Source organism: Pleurodeles waltl, chromosome 9 (assembly GCF_031143425.1).
Source record: "Pleurodeles waltl isolate 20211129_DDA chromosome 9, aPleWal1.hap1.20221129, whole genome shotgun sequence".
Taxonomy (NCBI): Eukaryota; Metazoa; Chordata; class Amphibia; order Caudata; family Salamandridae; genus Pleurodeles; species Pleurodeles waltl.
The window spans coordinates 657,695,673-657,719,503 of record NC_090448.1 but is presented as its reverse complement, the minus strand read 5'-3'; the positions used below and the strand labels follow the sequence as shown (position 1 = coordinate 657,719,503).

Sequence of the window (23,831 nt, the reverse complement as noted above, 5' to 3'; positions counted from 1 at the left end):
GGTGAGTTTGTTCTGCTCTGTGCATGGCTAAAACGTGTATCGCGGAGTCTGCAGGTCACATGTTCTTGAACCCCTGTGTCCCAATCTATAAACCTACTTCAACTTTATTATTTATTCTATTCCTGAGTGGATGTTTCTTATCCCGAGGTGCACAGCTAACCTCTTGTAAGCACAAGTACTCAATTAATAGTGCTTATGCCCCATTGTTAGTTTTCCTTCTGTAGCCAAACAACATTTCTACCTCCATGCCTTGTGTTAGATGACCATGATTATTTGGTTTTCTACATTTGAACTATGTTTGATAAGTATAACATTTTGCCCCTATCATTCATTTTATGATTCTTGTTTCCGAGTTATCTGCAGTGACAAAGTTAAGGGTGGTGCAAGTGTATATTTTAAGATTAACATAAGAAAACATTTCTTTTTCTCACTCCATTGTGTTTAGCTGTAGCATAGGGAATAAACTAGAATATGTTGTTCATTTAGTTTTTTTCCTCATGCTTGCCATTCATGCCTAAGATTTAGAAAAATGGTACTGACAGACGCACAGGACTTACCCAATATCAAAGCAACATCTTACAAGATGCAACCATTAGTCTATACTTTAACCCCTCCGGTGCCGTGGACGAGCTGGTCTCGCCCTTCGCCGCGGTTGCTGTGTGCCGAGGACGAGACCAGCTTGGACTGCACCCGGCCCTCGGGGGTCGCGCTCCCCCGTGGGCCTATCACCCCCCTCCCTTGGGCAGGGATGAGGGGGAATCACTTCCCCTTCCACCCCGACCCCCTCCTGCTTCCATCGCGATCAGAAGAGAAAAGCTTTGCATTTCTCTTTGATCGGGGTGGGTGAAGGCAGAGGCATGAAAGGAAAGCAAATTGTGAAGCAATCGAGCTGCAGAAATGCCCACTTGGGATTTTTTTTTCTCCATACATGATGAAGGGGGGCGAACCCTTGAACAAGGGTTGCTCCCCTGGGGGGCATTTTCTAAGTTTTTTTTTGCCCTGCCTCCCCACCCCCAGGGGCAGATCGGCCTATTGTAATTAAGCCGAACAGACCCCAGGGAGGCCAGAAACCTCTAGACGTCAGGGATTGTTCACTTCTTTTTTTTTTTTTTTTTTTTTTTTACAGGAGGGAAGTGACCCCTTAGGCAAGGGTCGCTCCCCTGGGGGCAAATTTATTTTAGGCCATTTCTGGCCCCCTTGGGGGGAGAAACCACTAGGCACAAGCGATTTTTAAAATGTTTAAATTTTTTGTACAGATAGGGAGCAACTCCTTAGGCAAGGGTCGTTCAATGAGGGGGGGAGGGGTAATTTTATTTTAGGCCATTTGTGCCCACCTTGGGGGCAGATCCGCCTAACTTTCGTAGGCCAACCTGCCGCCAAGAGGGGCAGAAACCACTAGACACCAGGGATTTTTTTTGCACCAATTTCACACAAGGGAAGTGACCCGTTGCCTCCTTGGGGGCAGATTGGCCTATTTCTATTAGTCCAATCTGCCCCGGGGGGGGGGGGGGGGGGGGGAAGGGGCAGAATTAGGCAACAGGGATTGGTGTGTATTTTTTGTTTGGGGGGCAGCCCTTTGGGCAAGGGTCACTCCCCATGGGGGCACGTTACTGTTGGCATTTTCTGCCCCCCTTGGCAGATCCTCAATTTTTGTAAGGCCCATCTGCCGCCAAGTGAGGGGGGGGGGGGCAGAAAGCCCACTAGACACCAGGGAAAATTTTATTTAAAAAAAAAAAAATTGGGGTATGGCCATACCCCCACACCCAAATAAATGGGGATAAAGTTGTTTTCCCCACTGGTGGGCAGATGGGGCAATTACCCCCAATCCACTCCCTGGGGGTGGGCAGAAAGTCTACTAGATGCCAGGGAATTAAAAAAAAAAAAACAGTGGCTACAAACCAGTAAGGGCATGGTGATGCCCCACCCCAACTGAAGGTGGTAACAGTCTTTCAGATCTCCCTGCACACTAAAACATCTTATCCCACAGCAAGCAAGAGGAAATTTGATTATTTTGGATTTTGGTTTTACATTTGGGCCATGAGAGCTTGCCTAACTCTCAAAATCGTCCCACTTGGAATGGTGAGGGCGGCACTTTTTGATCTTTGGGATGCTGCCATGTAGAAAAATCTACACGACCTAGACACATCTGAAAACTAAACATCCGGGTGAGTCCAAGGTTGTGTGCTTCATCTGCACCTCACCCCATTTTCCTACTCACAATGCCCTGCAAACCTCCAACTTTGCTTGAAATCACACATTTTCTCCACATTTTTGTGATGGAACGTTCCAGAATCTGCAGGAATCCACAAAATTCCTACTACCCAGCATTGTCACATCTATACGGATAAAAATTTTGCCCCACTTGTACCAAACTGCCCTTTTGGACCCACTTTGGTTTTCCCTCAATTTTGACATGTTTTTGGCTCTTCCCTGTCACAGGCACTTGGCCCACCTACACAAGTGAGGTATCATTTTTACCAGGAGACCGAGGGGGACGTTGGGTAATAGGAAATGTGTGCCAGTGCCGTGATCCCACACTGAAATATGGGGAAAATGTATTTTTTAGCTAAATTTGAGGTTTGCTGAGGATTCTGGGTAAGAAAACACTGGGGGGCATCTATGCAAGTCACACTTCCCTGAACTCCCTTGGGTATCTAGTTTTCAGAAATACCTGGGTTTGGCAGGTTTCCCTAGATGGCTGCTGAGCCCAGGACCACAAACACAGGTGCCCCTCCTGCAAAAACAGGTCGTTTTGTATTTGATAAATTTGATGTCCACGTAGTGTTTTGGGGCATTTCCTGTCGTGGGCCCTAGGCCTACTAACACAAGTGAGGTACTATTTTTATCGGGAGACTTGGGGGAAACTGGGTGGAAAGAAATTTGTGGCTCCTCTCAGATTCCTAGAACTTTCTATCACCGAAATCTGAGGAGAAAGTGTTTTGTTTGGCAAATTTTGAGGTTTGAAATGGAATCTGGGTATCAGAACCTAGTGAGAGCTCCACAAGTCACCCCATTCTGAATTTCCCTAGATGTCTAGTTTTAAAACATGTATAGGTTTGCTAGGTTTCCCTAGGTGCTGGCTGTGCTAGAGGACAAAATCCACAGCTAAGCACTTTGCAAAAAACAGGTCAGTTTTCTTTGGGAAAATGTGATGTGTTGACGTTGGGGCATTTCCTCTCGCGGGCACTAGGCCTACCCACACAAGTGAGGTACCATTTTTATCATGAGACTTTGGGGAATGCCGGGTGGAAGGATATTTGTGGCTCCTCTCAGATTCCACAACTTTCTATCACTGAAATGTATGGAAACATTTTTGCTAAATTTTGAGGTTTGCAAAGGATTCTGGGAACCTGGTGAGAGCCCCACAAGTCACCCCATCCTGGATTCCCCTAGGTGTCTAGTTTTAAAAAATGCACAGGTTTGGTAGGTTTCCTTAGGTGCCGGCTGAACTACAGGTCAAAATCCACAGCTAGGCACTTTCCAAAAAAACACGTAAAATATTCAATGTAAAAATGTGATTTGTCCATTTTGCATTTCCTGTTGCGAGAGTTAGGCCTACCCACACAAGTACCATTTTTATCGGGAGTCATGAAGGAACACAGAGTAGAAGAACAAGTGTTATTGCTGCTTGTGTTTCTGTACATTTTTTCCTTCCAAATGTAAGACAGTGTGTAAAAAAAAACGTCTATTAGAGAAATGCCCCACATTCTGGTATGGGGCCCAGAATTCAGAGATGTGCAAATAATGACTGCTTCTCAAAACCGTATCTTGTGCCCATTTTGAAAACACAAAGGTTTATTTGATACCTTATTTTCACTCTTTATATTTCACCAAATTAATTGCTGTATACCCGGTGTACAATGAAAATCCACTGCAAGGTGCAGCTCATTTATTGGCTCTGGGTACCTAGGGTTCTTGATGAACCTACAAGCCCTATATATCCCCGCAACCAGACGAGTACAGCAGACGTAACGGTATATTGCTTTCAAAAATCTGCCATAGCTGGAAAAAGTTATAGAAGAAAACGTGGACAGAAATGGCTGTTTTTTTCACCTCAATTTCAATATTATTTTATTTTAGCGGTTACCTTCTGTAGGAAAACCTTGAAGGATTCTACACAAATAACCCTGTGCTGAATTCAGAATTTTGTCTACTTTTCAGAAATGTTTCGCTGTCTGGGATCCAGCATTGGATTCACACCCATTTCTGCCACTAACTAGAAGGAGGATGAAAGCACAAAAAATACTAAAAATAGGGAATGTCCCAGTAAAATGCCAAAATTGTGTTGAAAAATGTGATTTTCTGATTGAAGTCTGCCTGTTCCCAAAAGCTAGGAAGATAGTGATTTTAGCACAGCAAACCATTTTTTGAGGCCATTTTCAGGGAAAAAACTACAAGCTTTCTCCTGCAGCCCTTTACCCCATTTTATTTTTTTTAAATACATTTTTGCTGTATTTTGGCTAATTTCTTGGTCTCCTCCAGGGGAACCCACAAACTCTGGGTACCTCTAGAAACCCTAGGATGTTGGAAAAAAAGGACGCAAATTTGGCGTGGGTAGCTTATGTGGGCAAAAGATTACGAGGGCCTAAGCACGAGTTGCCCCAAATAGCCAAAAAAAAAGGCTTTGCACCTGAGGGGGAAAGGCCTGGCAGCAAAGGGGTTAAGAACTAAGGGGGTTATTACAACATTGGCGGTAAAAGCCGCTTACCGCCGTGCAGAAGACCGCCAACACACCGCCGTGGAAATCCGCCACAGCTATTACGACACACATCTCGAAATCCGACAAAATCCAGACACCCAAACAAGTCTGCCACACCAAAGGTCAGTGATAAACTGGCGAAAACAAAACCTCCACCGTCACGCCAACAGAAATACGCCCATGCTATCACGACCCACGAATACACACACGTCTCCAAAACACCACCACATTGGACAATCTGAAATACACACACCTGATACACATACACACACCACTCCCACACAACCAATACAACATAAAACACACACCCACATCACCCACAAACCCCTACGACCACAATTACCGAGAGAAGGCCAGAGAGAGACACCACCATCAACAAACTAGCAGCCACAGGTGCTCAACACCATCACCCACACAACTTCCACGCATAAAACACCACACACCACTACATATCACCACACTTAATACCACCCACACCACCCCACACATCACCTACACTACCCCATAGCACGGCAAAGACACCCCAGGTTCTCGGAGGAGGAGCTCAGGGTCATGGTGGAGGAAATCGTCCAGGTAGAGCCACAGCTATTTGGAGCACAGGTGCAGCACACCTCCATAGCTAGGAAGATGGAGCTATGGTGAAGAATAGTCAACAGGGTCAATGCAGTGGGACAGCACCCAAGAAATCTGGACGACATTAGGAAGAGGTGGAATGACCTACAGGGGAAGGTGCGTTCCGTGGTCTCAAGACACCACATCGCAGTACAGCGGACTGGCGGCGGACCCCCACCTCCTCACCCACAACTAACAACATGGGAAGAGCAGGTCTTAGCTATTCTGCATCCTAAGGGCCTCGCAGGAGTCGGTGGAGGAATGGACTCTGGTAAGTAAAATCTTAACTATCATATCCCCCACCCTACCTGCATGCTATCACAGACCCCCACCCTCGACCCCTCCCCTATCACTACAACTCCTCACAAATGTACTAATAACACAAACCACACATCCCAACACCAAGCCCTGCATGACACAACAAAGCATGGACACCCATCACTAAAGCATGCCCACTACACATACCCATAACACCCCCCTCAACCATCATCACACAATCCCCCACACAGGAATGCTAGCACTGGGGTACACGGTCACCCACCCATTGCACACCATGACACACACAGATGCAATAATCATGCTTTTACACCCCTGCAGGACCACTACCCAACGTCACCAGACAGGAGGGTGCAGACATCTCCACCCCACCCACAGAAGAGGCCCACAGTGATGACAGCAGCTCTGTCCAACTGGATCCAGATGACAAGCCCGGACCATCGTGGGCCTCGGGACAGTCGGTTCCCCTCACACAGGTACAGCCCACCACAGACCTTCCACCCTCTGGTAACACCAGCACAACACCCACCCAGCGGGTCCATACCTCCGTCCCCAGGACACGTCAATCAGCTGTGTGTCCACCACTACAGGGAACCCAGGATAACCCACCACCCCAACAACAACAGGGACCTGGGGGCAGTGGCAGAGGGCACACGGTCCAGGGGACGGAGGCACAGGAACACAGGGGAACTGGGAGGGCTGCCGTGCGACAGGGGGCGGACAGGCCAAGGGAACCCACTCTCCACGAGGCCCTCTCCTCCTTCATGGGAGCATACCACCACTCCCAGGAGACGATGGCAACGGTCCTGGCCGAGTTTCAGGAGACCCAGCGCATGCAGGAGGAACAGTATTTGGGGTTCAGGGAGGAACTCAGAACCATCAGCTCCGCCCTGGGCATCATCGTAGGGGTGCTGAAGGAAATACTCAACACCAGGAGGGACACTGTGGCACTACAAGGGGCCCCTGACAATAGCATGGACGATGAACTGCCCACCACCTCCGCCGGCGATAAGTGGACAGGAGGCACCGCATCAGGACCACCACAACAGCACCCCACCCCCTGCAGACGGAGAACCACCCCGCAAGCGGTCCCTGAGATCCAGGAACAAGACAGAGAACGATGCCAAGACCCCCACCAAGAAATGAGACCACCCTGATTGTCAAACCATGTCCCACTTTGTAACCCTGTCCAAATTGGAACTGCCCCAGTTCCACTTCCTATGCCCATATGGGCAATGCACCTGTGAGACTAATAGACTGGACTCTGCCATGGACATTCCTCCACCATCACCCCTCACCATTTTACAACCCCCCTCCAATATTGAGCACTTCAATAAACACCCTTGAAGCACAAAACAATCTGGAGTCAGTCTGTGATTTCGAAAATGTGTATTAGCAATAACAGTGACAAAATGCGTTTTCAAATGTAATGTCAACATACCTATGTCACACATCTCAAGTCCATGAGGAATCTAAGAAGATGACACATGTTGGAAACCACACCTGTGACACCGTAAGGGAAATGTACAACTCAGTGACCATATACTGGTTGAAATCGACAGACAGGATAGAGGTAGAAGTGTGAAAGTACGTGTAGTAGGCAGGAATGTTTTCTCACCTGTGTGTCACTGGAAATATTGCTGGATAACTGAGTCCCTGCTGTCAATGTCTTCTTCCTCTGCTTCCTCCTCATCACTGTCCACAGGCTCCACAGCTGCCACAACACCGTCATCTGGACCATCCTCCTGCAGAAAAGGCACCTGTCGTCGCAAAGCCAAGTTGTGAAGCATACAGCAGGCCACGATGATCTGGCACACCTTCTTTGGTGAGTAGAATAGGGAACCACCTGTCATATGGAGGCACCTGAACCTGGCTTTCAGGAGGCCTAAGGTGCGTTCGATCACCCTCGAAGTCCGCCCATGGGCCTCATTGTAGCGTATCTCTGCCCTGGTCCTGGGATTCCTCACTGGGGTCAGTAGCCATGACAGGTTGGGGTAACCAGAGTCCCCTAATAGCCACACCCGGTGCCTCTGGAGTTGACCCATCACATAAGGGATGCTGCTATTCCGCAGGATGTAGGCGTCATGCACAGAGCCAGGGAACATAGCATTTACCTGGGAGATGTACTGGTCTGCCAAACATACCATCTGTACATTCATGGAATGATAACTCTTCCGGTTCCTGTACACCTATTCACGCCTGTGGGGTGGGACCAGAGCTACATGGGTCCCATCAATGGCACCTATGATGTTGGGGATATGTCCAAGGGCATAGAAGTCACCTTTCACTCTAGGCAAATCCTCCACCTGAGGGAAAACGATGTAGCTCCGCATGTGTTTCAGCAGGGCAGACAACACTCTGGACAACACGTTGGAAAACATAGGCTGGGACATCCCTGATGCCATGGCCGCTGTTGTTTGAAATGACCCACTTGCCAGGAAATGGAGCACTGATAGCACCTGCACTTGAGGGGGGATTCCTGTGGGATGGCGGATTGCTGACATCAGGTCAGGCTCCAACTGGGCACACAGATCCTGGATTGTGGCACGGTCAAACCTGTAGGTGATGATCAAACTTCTTTCCTCCATTTTCGACAGGTCCACCAGCAGTCGGTACACCGGAGGATTCCGCCATCTCCTCACATGTCCCAGCGGACGGTTCGTAGGAAGGACAACAGCGACCACAGAGTCAAACAACTCAGAAGTATGTACCCACAGTCTACACAGAACACCATTCATACACAAAATGTGGCCTGTATTTGTGTTGTGAAACAAGGCCTAGGTATGTGTGACGCAGTTGGTAATTAGGCCATGTGGGCCCCTGAAATGGCGGCTGCCTGACCTCTAAACTGGGACAATGGGATGTGAGGTAACTGTGCTGGCGTCGAAGACCGCGGCGCAATGCTGCATAGGTTAACATTGGACCCTATGGGTCCCAGGAGCCAAAGAAGATGTACGCCGGCGGTAATGGTACGCACCGCCGTGGACGTGACCGCCATTTTTTATCTGTTCAATCACTCGATACCTTATCTTCGACAGGAGAGGACCTACACTGCAAGTGCTGTCAGGAAGAGACAATGGCTCGTGCGTCTGGGGAAAGGGCCCCTGCCTTCACTGCAGAGGAGTTGGAGAAGCTCGTCGATGGGGTCCTCCCCCAGTACACGCTACTCTACGGTCCCCCAGACCAATAGGTAAGTACACAGGGAGCACGTTGTATGGGCTATGCCTGTGTGGAGAGGGCTGGTTGTAAGAATGAAGGGGGCACAGTTCTGCGTGCATGAAGGACTGTGAATGCATGTGCCACATGGCAAGGGTAGGGATGTGGGCCACTCACTTAGACGGTGCAGTTGGTAATGACTTCTCTTCTTCCCCTATACATGTCATGAAGGTCAGCGCCCACCAGAAGAAGGATAGTTGGCGTGCCATCGCCAAGGACGTCCGGACCCTGGGGGTCCACCACAGACGGAGCACCCACTGCCGGAAGAGATGGGAGGACATTCGCCGCTGGAGCAAGAAGACGGCAGAGGCTCAGCTGGGGATGGCCTCCCAATGTGGGAGGGGTGCCAGTCGAACAATGACCCCCCTGATGTTCCGGATCCTGGCGGTGGCCTACCCTGAGTTGGAGGGGCGCTTGAGGACATAACAGCAGACACAAGGGGGTGAGTAAACATCATTCAGTGGACTTTGCGCGCAATGAAGGTGTCTGGGTGGGGGAGGAGGGCTGTGGGTTTCCCTAGGCCAGGGCAAGTTCCGTAGGCTAGGCCCCTCCGTAATGCAGGCCATGTGGCACCCCACCCCAACTCTGTAGAGTGCCAAGTACAGGTATTCATGCCCCTCTGTCATCTATGTGTGCAGATGTCGTCCATAGCCATGTAGGCCATATCCCAGGAATTGCATCTGTAGAGCCCAACAGCACAACGTAGTGCAGGGGGCTGCTGTGTCTGTATTGTCCGCCAATGGTATTGGTAAGCCATGCACTCAACCTGCCTTTCTTCTGTCACCCCCCCCCCTTTTTGTGGTCTCCCTGTTCTTGTGTGCATCAGCATCATCAGGCAGAGGTACAGTGGTACGGGGGCACGAGGGAGCTGCATCCCACATGGCCATGGAGGGCCACACCACGGACTCAGAATACACCAGTGGGACGGAGGGCGAGGGGAGCACCACGGCGGTCACAGGATCTGCAACCAGCGACACTGACTCGTCCTCCGATGGGAGCTCCCTTGTGGTGGTGGCAAAATCTGTACCCCCCACTTCTACAGGTACAGCCGCCACCCCCCTACCAGCACTGCCCTCCCAGCAGCCCCTCAGCCATTGCCCCGTGCCCGCTCACCCAGGAGGGTGGGCATCACCTTCGCCCCAGGCACCTCAGCCCCTGCCCCTGTCACCTCTGCTGCCCTCAGTGAGGAGGCCATTGACCTCCTCAGGTCCCTCACTGTTGGGCAGTCTACCATTTTGAATGCCATCCAGGGTGTAGAAAGGGAATTGCAACACACAAATGCATTCCTGGAGGGCATTCATTCTGGTCAGGCTGCCCTTCATCGAACCCTGCAAACTCTGGCCTCGGCACTGATGGCAGCCATTGTCCCTGTATCTAGCCTCCCCCCTCCAACTTCCTCCACCCAGACCCAATCCCCTGTACCCTAGCCTATCCCAAGCACACCATCAGACCACCCTGCACACACCTCACCACACAAGGGAAGCTCAGGCAAACATAAGCATCACACATCCCACAGGCACTCATGCAAGCATCACACACATACAGACACATCAACATCCACTGCCTCCACTGTGTTCCCCTCCTCGTCGTCTGCCTCCTCCCTCCCAGTCTCGTCTACACTCACACTTGCATGCACTACCACTACAGCTACTACGTCCCGCACCAGCACACCCACTCACGTGCAGTCACCACCCCCACTACCATTTCCACGTCCCCTGTGTCCTCTCCCAGTGTGTCTGTGATGCCCCCTCCGAAGATACACAAACGCAGGCACACACCCACCCAACAGCCATCCACCTCACGACAGCCTCCAGCCCATGCACCTGCACCCAAAGCCACAAAAGTTACACCTCCTACAACCACCACCTCTTCCTCCACTCCCAAACCCCCTCCAGCTACCCGTCCCAGAGTCTCCCAAAAACTTTTCCTGTCCCCCCTTAACCTATTTCCCACCATCCCCCCCCCTTCCAACTCATAGGTCCTGTACTAGCACCTCAGCCAAAAAATCTCTGGGACCAGTGGAGCCTGTTATTACAGGTATGTGGAGTGCACCGGCCACCAGGACAGCCAGTGTGACACGGAGCCACAGCACAGCCAGTCCCCCCCCCTGTGAAACACCAGAAGTTGGACAGTGCCCGGCGGGAGAGGGGGAAGACTCCAGACAGCAAAGCCGCTCACAAGGGTCCCGGGTGGAGTGTCGACTCAGCTGTGACTCCTCCCAAGGTGGGGAAGGGGCAGAAGAAATCTCCAAAGTCTGGGAGGAGCAGCACAGCGGAGAAGACCGCCATCGTCCCCGCTGCCCAGGAGGCCACCGCCAGCCCCATCGTCACTGGCCAGGAGGCCACCGCCAGAGTCACTGCCCAGGAGGCCAGCCCCATCGTCACTGGCCACCGCCAGAGTCACTGTCCAGGAGGCCAGCCCCATCGTCACTGTCCAGGAGACCAGCCCCATCGTCACTGGCCAGGAGGCCAGCCCCATCGTCACTGGCCAGGAGGCCACCGCCAGAGTCACTGCCCAGGAGGCCAGCCCCATCGTCACTGGCCAGGAGGCCACCGCCAGCCACAGCCCAGCTGGCCACGAGGGCCCCGCAAGCCACAGCCCAGTTGACCCATGAAGGACCGCCAGCCACAGCCCTGCTGGACAATGAAGGACCGCCTTGGCAAGGACTGATGAACAGGCCAGGGACCGCTGAACAGGGCAAAGACTGCCATGGAATGCACCGCTGAACAGGTCTGACACTGGCAACTCAAGCACCGCTGAACAGGGCAAAGACCGCCATGGAATGCACCGCTGAACAGGTCCGACACTGGCAACTCAAGCACCGCTGAACAGGTCAGGGCCCGCTGAACAGGGCAAAGACCGCCATGGAATGGACCGCAGAACAGGTCTGACACTGGCAACTCAAGCACTGCTGAACAGGCCAGGGACCGCTGAACAGGGCAAAGACCGCCATGGAATGCACCGCTAGCCCATTTGCGGCAGGGGCAGTGACGCAACTGTGACCGTCACGGGGTGTGTGCTGCACTCTGGGCACCAGTCCCCCTCCAGAACCAGTGGAGACTTGCATCCACTCCGTCTGTCCTGCACAGGATGAATCACTCTGGGCACAAATCCCCCTCCAGAACCAGTGGAGAGATACATCCACTACCTCAGTCCTTGGCAGGATGAAGCACTCTGAGCACAAAGCCCCCTCCAGAACCAGTGGAGAAAGGCATCCACTACCTCAGTCCTTGGCAGGATGAAGCACTCTGGGCACAAAGCCCCCTCCAGAACCAGTGGAGACTTGCATCCACTTGAGAGACTGTGGCTCTGCACTCCCCAGGATGGTACAGTGGGCAAACCACCCACTGTAGAGACTTGAGAGACTGTGGCTTTGCACTCCCCAGGATGGTACAGTGGGCAAACCACCCACTGCAGAGACTTGAGAGACTGTGGCTTTGCACTTCTCAGGATGGTACAGGGGCAAACCACCCAATGCAGAGACTTGAGAGACTGTGGCTTTGCACTCCCCAGGATGGTACAGTGGGCAAACCACCCACTGCAGAGAGTTGAGAGACTGTGGCTCTGCACTCCCCAGGTTACATCAATGGGCATGGATCTGGCGTTGTGCATTCATCCGGCTGAGGTGCCCCCCCTTCCCTTTCCCCTGAGGTGCCTGTTGTATTTCTATCTGATGCCCCTGCAGTGTTCTCTCTGTTTTGATCGGGTATCTTGTGTGGGCCTCGCCCATGCATTTTGGGCCCAGTGGTCCATGGACTATGAATGGTGCAATACCTGCACTACTAATCGTGGTGTATATTTTGTTTATTGTGTGTATATATATATATATATATATATATATATATATATATGTGTGTATATATTTGCTCACTGTATTTTGATATATTACAATGGTTCAACTCATTTCCTTTTGTCTTTGCATTCTTCCGGGGGGGGGGGGGGGGGGGGGGGAGGTTGGGGGGTGTTACTGTAATGTATAGATATGCATTGGTGTGTGTGTGTTGTAGTGGGTGAGGGTCGGGGTGGGGGTTGGGATGTTGGTTGTGTGTGTCCCTGTGTTTTTGCCTCCCCCCTCCCCTATGTCGTAGGTGCAGTACTCACCGTGGTCTTCGCCGCCGGTGTTGATGATCCTCGTATAGGAGCAGGAAGACTATCGCAGGGAGAATATGGAGTTCCGGCTCCTTCCTCGTGGAGTGTGTAGAGGTGAGGGTTTTTCCTTCGAAATTCCTGTTTCCGCCGTGTTTTTATCCGTGGTAAATCCGCTCCGGTGAAGGTGGCAGATTGGTAGGTTGTGATACTGTGGGCGGTACATTGTCCTCCGCCTGTCTGTTGGCGGTGACCGCCGCGCTGTTTGTCTGTACCGCCGTGGCGGTCTGAGTGTTAAAGTGGCTGTCTTTCCGCCACGGTCATGATTCCAAATTTTTTACCGCCGGCCTGTTGGCGGTCTTACCGCCGCTTTAACACCGTCCGCCAGGGTTGTAATGAACACTTAAATCTTGGTTTGGCATAACATTGGGATTTGTCATCTCAGAACAATCTTGCATAATGCATTCTCCAAAAGCCTTTCAGCAATAAATTCATTAAGTAGCTAAAGAGTTGCAAATAGACAATACTGCAGTAAAACAGAGAAAGTAGTACAAAAACAGAATCAACATGCATATTTATTGCTAGATGTTACTCAAGTGCGTTGAGGAATAGTATGCCAGTAAGTGCCTTGCTCTTGTCCTTTTGTACACCCTTCATTGGCATGCAGCTGTGTGTACCGTCGCACAGTTCCCGTAGAAATTCATTAAGGGCTCTTTTTCATTTTCTGGCACACCTTGATGAAATGGTCCCTGTGGCATTTGCCTGGCAACTAATTTTAGTGAACAAGAAATAGAGACTATGGAGGACCGAGTATTAGCACAGGAGCTCCCACTCTTTTACCACACTAGGCTAAAATACACCACTGATTATAAATCGTACTATATGGAAAGGTACACTCGAAAAAGTTAACACTGTAGCACGTACAAAACAAGCTTTAAGGATGCAGTGGTGCCAATATTTTCGGAGGTAGGCAGGTCTAGCAGTTTGGCACCAGGACATGGGCATTGGCGAAGAGGGGGAGGGGTGCAACTGTTTATAGGTGATGGTAACCGAGAAACAATTAGTGGTACTGAAACAAGCAACTGTCCTCACAATAGAGATACAAGGGTGGATCCAATTAAATCATTTCCATATACAACAAATCCAGAATACGTTGCTAAAGGAACTTTGCTGACAACAAAAACAACAACAAACATGCCAGAGGCAATGTAAAAGAAAGGTAGAAACATAAGCTACAGAGAATTACTGTGCAGTTATTCATCTTCTACAGCTACAAGAAAATGCACTATAAAAGGAGGCCTTGAAGGACAAGCATTTGTCCGTCAGGAATTTGTGACTGAACTCCAACTGGTACCACTACCTCCCACAGCGTGCCAGCTCAGTTCACTCAACCCTGTATAATCTACAACAATTAAGATGAATATGCACATCCCCGACTTCAAGGAACCTACTGACTTTGCGTTGCTGGCGATCCTAAATTGTGGGGGTAAAGTGGTTACACCATCTGATTGCTCCTATGCAGCCATATGTGAAGATAGAGCAAGAGATAATAATCAAAGGTAATGAACATGTAGAGGAGGAGGCTCTAAAAGGACTGTGGAACCCAGCGACAACTAAGGAGCGAAAACTGACCTTAATACTCCTGATGAATATCAGTGCCAACTATGTTTACACCATCTTTATTGGTAAACCAATAAATACTACATTATACATAGTACATGTACATTGTAGTGCTGCAATCAACAAATTGGAAAGCAAATCAACAAATAGTTTCATTTATAGTTTCTCATCCCGCCTTATAATCTGTATTGGGTTTTAAAGGTATGCCCTGGCTGCTTAGGACTGATTAGTTCCAGGATTTTTGAGACCTCATTGAAAATGCAGCCAGATTGCTCAGTGTGAAAGTGAATAGACGTGTGTAATGGATATGAATTCAGATTACTCTCGGTTTGCTTTCTGTTCGACCCGTTATTAGTGATGCTTACTTCATGACTTGAGACTGCTAATAAGGATATTGGTTGTTAAACCTTGAAGATCTGTTGTTTGTAATAAGAATAGCCCTAAGGAAGTGAATGGGGAATCATACTAGCAACGAAACACGCTGGCTAGAGTTGTAATGAACTTTAACAAGAATGTATTCCAATAACAATAAAGTATAAGATCTAATATAACTTTGAACTTTTAAAATTATTTTGGGGTGCTTGTGGATCAATTGCTTTTCTTCTATGTTGCACTCTCAGACACTCCACATGACTCTGTCGCCAGAACCTCCATCGCTAACAGCTGCTTCATTCTGAAGGGAACCAGGCAGAAGTCAGGAAATAAACCCTTTTTTGCCCTCCTCTCCAGCATAATAGTGCCACTTTGATGAACTTTCGTTGATGGGGCTTATCTAGGCACGTGGGTGACTTTGTCAGTAGGCATCACTCCGCCTAAACAGGGTACAGACCACGTCATACGCATTCTCATGTTGATGAGATGCCCACCAGAGTTACAAAAGTAAACAATGCTCCCAAGTCAGTCTCCATCTTATTGCAGGAGTGCTAAGACGTTCCTACATAGTCCTCCACTTTGTAAATGCCATTCATAATTCAAATAAATCTTTCCTTTAGAGTCTGCACTTAAGTTTTAGGGCCTGATTACAACTTTGGAGGAGGTGTTAATCCGTCCCAAATGTGACGGATATACCATCAGCCGTATTACGAGTTCCATAGGATATAATGGACTCGTAATACGGCTGGTGGTATATCCGTCACTTTACCGTCACTTTTGGGACGGATTAACACCTCCTCCAAAGTTGTAATCAGGCCCTTAATCTTGTAAATTGCCTCTTTAATGTCCCCAATTGTGTTGTTTATGTCAGAGTGAATGGACTTAAGTAATCTCCTTAACATGGCTATGCTTTTATAAGTCTCGGAGTCTGGGGAGTCTGTGGCCTGACAAGAGGTCTTGAGAGCAGGAGAGGATGGTTTTAATAAAGTATCTGCTCACATCCCTTCTGTTGATTCTTCTCCTCTGTCTGGAAGGAAATGTCTTAACACCTCATGTGGTACGCTACAAAAAGATAGGTCACTACCAGTTCCTTCTCCTATGATGGACATCAAAGAGCAATAAGAGCCTGCTTCTGCAGTTTAGCGTCAAACTGCAGGAACATCTAGCTGCCAGGCTCATAATAACACTGAATTGCTGCAATCCTCTCATCTCCTGCTGTCTTTGCTATAGCCACTGCTGATCCCTGCACACGGGGAATTGGGCAGACTTTGTGGAGCACCGACACACCCAATCATCTCTCACTAGTGCCACCAGTTCCTCCCTACCCTATGCTACCTCACCTGCGCCTGATCATAAGTGCTGTAGTACAGGCTTCTCTACCAGTGGCTGCTACGTTAACTGCTTCAGGAGCTGGAGGGACAGGCAGGCAAGTATAGGTTGCAAACCAGTGTCAATAAGAGGTAAAGCCAATCCATCCCAGTGTGATTATGAGGGCTGTCGCCAATTGGGATCAGCGTGTTGCTTACCATAAATCAATGCAACAGGTAAGGCAGCTGCGACGGGATGGTCGAACAACAGAGCTCTGAAGCAAGTGATTTTCTACAAGCCAAGCAAGCTCTACTTCTTATATCACAACTGCAAAACTGTTAGATTTCTGAAATCATGTCAGGTGCCACCCAGCAAGCCTAAGGGGCATGAGAATCATTGCAGAAAAGCTTACTGAGGCCATGCTATGGCAGCCTTATTATTGAAGCAAGAGAAAGAATACAATTTACCTAAAAAAGAGTGCAATAATAGTAGAGTAAGGTAGCACCTCCACATCGTTCAGTGTAGAAATGATATTGACAGATCCAACCACCTTCTCACAGCTGACCAACACCACTTTATAGATTTTCTATCTATGGTGTGAGCAACACTTGAGGAAAACTGACACACAGGAACAAATTAAAGGATAAAACTGACTCACATTAATGAAATGTAATGATTTAATAGCTGTTGCACAGTTTACAAATTTGTATTGGAACACTTCATTTGTTGTAAAATGTTCATTTCAAACGGAAAAATGTGTAGCACATGCGTTGTGATGTGAGAAGGCCACAATATAAAATAATTTTAACTTTAAATATATTACTAAATTACATCTTGGTATATGTTTCATTCATCATTTGCTCTTATCATTGTTTACAAGGTCCTTCACCTTTGTCTTGGGACACACAGAAACTGTTATGCAGGTAGTAGAACGTGTATGTTAATGGTGATATTAAGTGGCATTGCTTTACAAGTAGACACACACTTTCCAGGTCACAGAGATATGAGGGTAAGCTTTGTAGACAGACAGACATCTGAAGTGACCTTCTAGGATCTGAGTTTACATTCATTCTGTTTCTTCCATGAACACTGGTGGTGAAGTTCATCTGTTCTGTAGAGTGTAGGTACAGGTCTGGAGTCAGCAGTCACATATTCAATGAAGATGCACTCCCAATCTGTGAAAATGCAGACCATGTATTAGTTTTAATGTAGCTCAGTGTTAGCAGGCATTTATATTGATGAGTGCAACATTTAAATAGCAGCACGGCTCATAGTAAAACTAACATCAAGTACAGATGGTCATAAGCATCCACACGACTACAAGATCACTTGGTGTGTGTTATTCTTCATGCACAAGCACACTTGGCTAAAGATCCTGTCTTTCTGATGTGGTAAAACATGATTAGTCATGCACGCTAAGTGTCACACTATGACTCAATAGCTAACATTCCACCTCAAACCTCTACCAGAGGCTAAATATGCACACTAGCCAAATTCACTCATGAGGCATTTAATACTCACCAGGCAACAAACTTCTTTCAGACTGCAGTGTTCTCGGTGTGGCAAGTATGCTGCTGATCCATGACAGCTGGCACTGCAGTCTATAAGGATGGTCCTGCAGGGAATATCATCTGCATGTTCACGGATTACTGCATTATCACTTAATAAAAACGAATTTCTTATATGCCCTAGGTGGTCCCAGGTAAACATGGGAAAAGCTGTTTGCCCCCACTACACTAGAGAACCTGGCTAGGTTTAGGTGTCTTCAATTCTAAGGTCATGGAACTTATAAAGCTCTTCAGCCCTTCTATTATCACACACAGTAACCACTAAAGTATGTTACAAACCACGGGCTAGAACTGCTAGCTGCTACAACTATAATTGTTCATCATTAGGTGCTAGAGATGCAAAAGGAAGTTAAAATATCTTACAAGCAGGGATACAACGTGCAGATGCTATTGGGTAGCAGTTACACTTCGACTTCAAAAAATATCCTTTTTTTCCCACCAAGTCAGAAAGTCTTCAAAATGTGATTAGAAGTGTGTGTATATATTATATATATATATATATATATATATATATATATATATATATATATAGCCTAGTGGCGGTTGCTATTAAGCTATACGCTCAGGTCAGCTGCTTTCTGGAAAGTTTCAGTGTGATTTGTCAAGCGGAGGCTGAGAAAAAGCAGGGGGCGTCCCAAAACTCCATGTTTATTTATTTTTTCATAGGGATTTTGAACAGTTATGGACGGATTTACACTAAATTTGTCTGAAAGCTAGTTCTTGGTCCAGAAAGCGACTTTTTGTGATTTGGTGCAAATCCGTTCAGTAGTTTTCTAGTTATTAAATAACAACCAAATTTGTATATATAGGGAAGCAGAGGCTCCTTGCATCCTCCTCGGATCCGCTGCGGATTCGGAGTAAAAACAAGGCCTTGTTTGACTTGAAGTTGCAGCCACCATTTTGTTTCTCGCATTGCTGGGGGGGGGGGGGAACACAGTGTAAAAACATAAGGTGTCAGGATACAGGTTTAAAAAAAAACCCATAGAAATTCACTGAAAAAAACAAAGAGTTACAGGGACGTTAAAGTTAGGTTGACGTTTCACCCCTATAAAAACCATAGAAATTCAGCAGTTATAGTTATACTTATCTGAAGAAACTAACTTGTGCCGGAAAGTAACTTTGGGCAATGAGTTATGGTTTCTTAACATAAATATAACTTTAAGTATAACTGTAACTGCTGAATTTCTATGGATTTGTACGGGTATAACAGCAACCTAACTAAACGTCCCTGTAAACTTTGTTTTTTTCAGTATTCACCGAAAAAAAACAACGCTTACAAGGACATTATAGTTAGGAAATAGAATTAAAACACCCATAGAAATTCACTGAAAAAAACAAAGGTTACAGGGATGTTATAGTTAGGCTCACATTTCAAACTTACAAAATCATAGAAATTCACCTATCATAGTTAAAGGTATCTCAAGTAACTACAACTTGTGCCCTAAGGTAACTAACTTGCACCCTTGCCATGTACTGCTAATTAGCCACAAACTACGGCACTCATTACATTTTTGATTACATCATTGTTAATATCAATGTAATATCTGTGGTAAAATATTTGACGAAAAAACTGTGCATGGTGAGTTATAGTTACTTTAGGGCAAGCGTTACACTTACTTGAGGTAACCCTAACCATAACTGGTGAATTTCTATGGTTTTAACATTTAAAATGTGAGCCTAACTATAACTTTTGTGTGTGTGTGCGCGTGTATATATATATATATATATATATATATATATATATATATATATATATATATATGTGTGTGTGTGTGTGTTATATATATTTAAATAAATATATAGATAAATGTTAAAAATGACATTGAAAGCTGAAAATAAATCAACAATATTAACCTGCTCGAGAGTGCGTCTTCATTTTCAAGGGAAATTCTGAGAGGAGATATTCTGGCAGCCGTGCCAGGGAGTCTGCACCACCATAGTGACCTGATTAATGAGCCTGCTTGGTTTTGGGAAGTAGTGAAAAACTGGATTGCAGGAGGACAGGAACAACGATGGAAAAATGAAATGTAATGGACTTTGGACTTTGGGAGGACCACAGTAGGGTTTTAACTGTGTGGAAACGAAGTGTGGAAAAGGCACACCGACCAGAGGGAGAGAATCAATTATACTGGACTCTAAATCCCATCATGCATATAAATGACTCACTGAAGAGACTCACCAGAGGGCAATAATTATAATTTGCATGAGATTTAAGGCTCAGTGAGCACAGGTGCAGATTTCACAATTTCAGCCTGTGAACAAGGGCTGTGATGGCCCGAAATGCGTCAGGCACGAACAGAATGATTCTAAATATTAAAAGTCGGATTGATTGTTCTTTACTTGTTTAATGTTACTGAAGCTAGAGGCTTACTTTATCAACTGCTGGGCACGCAGGGTGTGATAAGATGTGTATCTCTCTGCTATCTGTTAAGCTTTGAATTGGGCGGGGAGGGACAGGGAGAAAGCGCAGTACGAGGTGGGAGGCCTGAAGTCTTATGTAAACTGGCACGAAATATCAATAAAAACAATTTTAGAAAAAAAATCAGATTGAAAGCTGAAAATAAAATCAACAATATTAACCTGCTCAAGAGAGCATCTTCGTTTTCAAGAGAAATCCTGAGAATATATATATTGTTAGAAATGGGGTCTCTAGTTGGCAGTCGGTTTGCACCCTGTCCAAGTAGGGACCCTCACTCTAGTCAGGATAAGGGAGATACCCGCTCAGATAACCCCTGCTCACCCCCTTGGTAGCTTGGCACGAGCAGTCAGGCTTATCTCAGAAGCAATGTGTAAAGCATTTGCGCATAACACTCAGTAACAAGTGAAAACACTACAAACGGACACCACACCAGTTTTAGAAAAATAGCCAATATTTATCTATATAAAGCAAGACCGAATACGATAAAAAATCCAACATACAGTAACAAAAATATAAAGTCTGCAAGATTTACTAAAAAATACAGTTCCTTGAAGCCAATAGCTCCATCTGGGGCTATCATGGCATCGTGATCAACAAAACCAACAGTTCAGGCCATCCACGGCATTGCGGGCCAGCTACGGTGTCAGGAAGACCCACAAACAGTACCTTAGATTTGCAGGGCGTTGTGATCCTCGAGGTGAATTCCGGAGAGCGGCGTCACTGACATCGCAGTGTCGGTTCCAGAGCCAGCGCAGGAATCGTCAGGCCCTTGAGGTCACACGCATTGCGGATCGAACTCCAGGCTGATGAAGTCAGGTGCGCAGCGTGGATGGCGTCGGGGATGCGGTGCCAAGCAGGACAATACGACATGTGGTGTCCTCAGGTCACGGTGCAGGCAGCGGTTCGGTGACGGCGTCCAACGGCGGTGAGACCAGGGCTGTGGTGTGAAGCGTGGCGGTGCGGCATGCGGTGTCCACAGGTCACGGTGCAGGCAGCGGCGTTGCTGAAGCGCTGTCATCAGTATGCCCAAGCCAGCGCTGCGGGACGGGACAGTTCTTCGTGACCCTCATGAGCGGTGTCCACAGGCCATGGTGCAGACAGGATGCCTGGTGACGACACAGGAGTCGATGGTGCTGGTGTCGGTGGACCGGGGCTGCAGTGCAGGACGGGATGATGCTTCGTGTACCTCACGAGCAGTGTCCACAGGCCACGGTGCAGGCAGCAGCGCCGGTGTCAGCAGGAGCAGAGGCGGCGGGGATGCCCAGGCTGCGGTGTGAGCAGGCGAAGCGGAGTGCGGGGCCCATAGGTCGCGGTGGGAGCAGTGGCTCAGTGAAGTCGTCCGATGACGGTGGGGGTGAGACCAGGGTTGCGGTGCGAAGTGTGGCAATGCGACTTCGTGTGGCGCCGTTAGTGCCGTCGGGGTGGGTTCTCCTCTTGAACAGCACAAAGCACACAGTTCCCAGTGCTGCAGGTCGAGGAAACTGAAGTCCTTGGTGTCCCTGAGACTTCTAATAGGAGGCAAGTTCTACTCCAAGCCCTTGGAGAATTTTCTCAAGCAGGACACACAGCAAAGTTCACCCTTTGCACTCTTTTCAGGCAGAAGCAGCAACTGCAGGCCAGTTTAGCACAGCAACACAGCAAAGGGACAGTACTCCTCCTTCAGCTCTTCTCCTGGGCAGAGGTTCCTCTTGATTCCAGAAAGATTCTAAAAGTGTGGGGTTTTGGGTCTTCTTCTTATACCCAGTTCTGCCTTTGAAGTTGGCAAACTTCAAAGCAAAGTCTCAAGTGTTTGCAAGATCCTTCTTTGTCCAAACCAGGCCCCAGATGCACACCAGGGGATCGGAGACTGCATTGAGTGAGGGCAGGCACAGTCCTTTCAGGTGTGAACCACCACTCCTCCCTCCTCTCTAGCTCAGATGGCTCCTCAGGATATGCAGGCTACACCCCGCCCCCTTTTGTGTCACTGTCTAGAGAGGTGCAAAACAGCCGATCTGTCAAACTGACAGACAATCCACAAACAGGCAGAGTCACAGAATGGTATAAGCAAGAAAATGCCTACTTTCAGAAAGTGGTATTTTCAAACAGACAATTTAAAAACCAACTTCACTAAAAGATGTATTTTTAAATTGTGAGTTCACAGAAATGTACTAGACCACTCCAAGTGGCAATTTTTATTTTATAAAGTCGAGCTATTTTTAGATTCCACTCACCCTTCTGGCAAGTGGACAAAGAACAGGTGCTCTGTTCAGTCAGAAACTGAATTAGCAATTAAGATACCTTTAAATCTTATTCTTGTCACAATTGCTCTGTGATCAGAGACAGAGGTCAAAAGTCAGTTTGTCTTCTTGCAATGCAAATACTTTCCTTGTGACTGCAGAGTTCCAGGATTTTGTAAGGTAAACTGTCTGACCTATGTGAAGTGAAAGGTATCAACTTTTCCTAACAGACAACATTTATATAACTAAGTCAACTTTACAAACATTACAAAATATATTTCAGTAGCAGTGAAAGATCATTTTTTGTACTTCTGTGTGACGAAAAAAATATTTTAATACGATGGAAAAACGTCAGAACACTTTACTTGGTGATGTGCAAATGATAAATGTTTTCTGAAATCTGAAACCAGTTTTTTTACAGATTATTGTTAATACATTATATAGTTCTGGCAGTAAAGCTGCAAGTTAGTGGGAAGGTTTTTGGACATTTCTTGGAAATTTACTGTCTGTAAATGACAGTGCGCTACCACATCATGCTTTTGTAATATACTTATTTAAAGTGAGTGTTTAAACATAAACTGAAGAACACTCATGCCCTGATGGCAAAGTTATTAGTAAACTAAGAGGCAAGTCATGCATGGATCATGTGTACCCTATATGTGCGCTAGATTTATTATACATGGAGCAAACGTTTGGTGTAGTTAATCAAACAAAAGAGGATTTCTTTTACAACAGAAATGCTAAACTCACATATTTGAAGGTGCACTTATATGTGAGAATGAAGAAAAAGGCGACTGTAAAATACAATATTTGCCTAGGATCACACAATTTGAGACCCATTTACAGGTCAAGTACATTACAGTTAGGTCCAGTAGATTATTCAAGCTGCTCGACCTGTAGGTCTAGTAACATTTTTGTGAGTTTTCGAGGCCTGATATATATATATATGTATATATATATATATATAAAAACACACACACACACACACACACACGCACACACACACGCACACACGCACACACACACGCACACACACACCACTCTCCCCCACCCAAAGGTTACAGGGATGTTACAGTTAGGTTCTGAATTTACCTGCACAAAACCAGAGAAATATAGTTCTAGTAAGAATTATTTCAAGTAACTATATCTTGCGGCCTAAGGTAACTATAACTCGTGTCACTGCGATGCACAGTTTTTGATTGCTTATGTTTCTTTGATATTTTTAATGACGTTATAAAGGTTGTCAGGAGTACTGTAATATCTGGGGTAGTTAGCAATGCATGGCGAGGGCGCGAGTTAAAAAAACTTTGAGCACTAATCATAGTTATTTGAAATAACTAACAGAAACTGCTGAATTTTTCTGGTTTGGTGCAAGTAAATTCAGAATTCAACTATAACGTTCATGAAACCTTTGAGTTTAAGTGAATAAATATATATAT

At 47.1% G+C, this 23,831-nt stretch overlaps 1 long non-coding RNA gene across 1 annotated transcript in view; it reads right to left on the bottom strand.

The window, feature by feature from the left end:
* Positions 1 to 16,848: 16,848 nt before the first annotated feature.
* Positions 16,849 to 23,831, bottom strand: part of LOC138259829 (uncharacterized) — an 80,923-nt gene continuing 73,940 nt past the window's right edge. Inside the window, exons 2-3 of the long non-coding RNA XR_011198764.1 lie at positions 17,711 to 17,804; positions 16,849 to 17,364 (exon numbers count right to left, since the gene is read on the bottom strand). This is a non-coding gene — a long non-coding RNA (uncharacterized lncRNA). The remainder of the gene's footprint in view (positions 17,365 to 17,710; positions 17,805 to 23,831) is intronic.